Genomic DNA, 718 nt, shown 5'->3' with positions numbered 1-718 from the left:
ATAAATATACAAATAAAATAAAATAAAATAAAAATAAAAAAAATAAAAAAAATAAATAAATAAATTCCTCCCGAACACGCCATGGAGACCCAATGATACCGACCGGCCGCCGTGTCATCCTCAACCCATAGGCGGCATTGGATACGGATGTGGAGGGGCTTGTACTCAGCACACCGCTCTCCCAGCCGTATATCAGTTTCCGAGACCGTTGCCACTACTTGTCAAGCAGCTCCTCAGTATGCCTCACAAGGGCTGAGTGCAACCCGCTTGCCAACAGCACTCGGCAGACCGGATGGTCACCCATCCAAGTGCTAGCCCAGCCCGAGAGCGCTTAACTTCGGTGATCTGACGGGAACCGGTGTTACCACTGCGGCAAGGCTGTTGGCAAACACAGCCGTAAAGCCCTCCCACATACAAATATCTTTTCTCAGAATGGACGAACCGCTATTAGATATCACACTACTAAATTATAATTCCATGCAAGCAACTAATAGCACCGCTTTCTTAAGCACTGCTCTATAAACGACACGAATAACGTCATACGATAAAGATACGCAGAATATTATGTGAGCAATGTTCAACGTTCCAAGTACGTAAGACTTGTAGAGATATATACGAGTGCCAGATGTGCCTTAACTTCTTCCATCTACCATAACTATTGTACTTGAGTTATAAATAAAATTAATTGGTCAAATAACAGTACTAAAACAATATAGCA

General features: G+C 42.9%; 1 pseudogene; it reads right to left on the bottom strand.

Annotated features, from left to right (window-relative positions):
* Positions 1-268: 268 nt before the first annotated feature.
* Positions 269-386, bottom strand: LOC124623378 (annotated as a pseudogene).
* Positions 387-718: the final 332 nt, after the last annotated feature.

The sequence above is a fragment of the Schistocerca americana genome, chromosome 7, assembly GCF_021461395.2.
Source record: "Schistocerca americana isolate TAMUIC-IGC-003095 chromosome 7, iqSchAmer2.1, whole genome shotgun sequence".
Classification (NCBI taxonomy): Eukaryota; Metazoa; Arthropoda; class Insecta; order Orthoptera; family Acrididae; genus Schistocerca; species Schistocerca americana.
The sequence above is the reverse complement of the archived record's forward strand: the minus strand, read 5'-3'. Positions and strand labels throughout refer to the sequence as shown.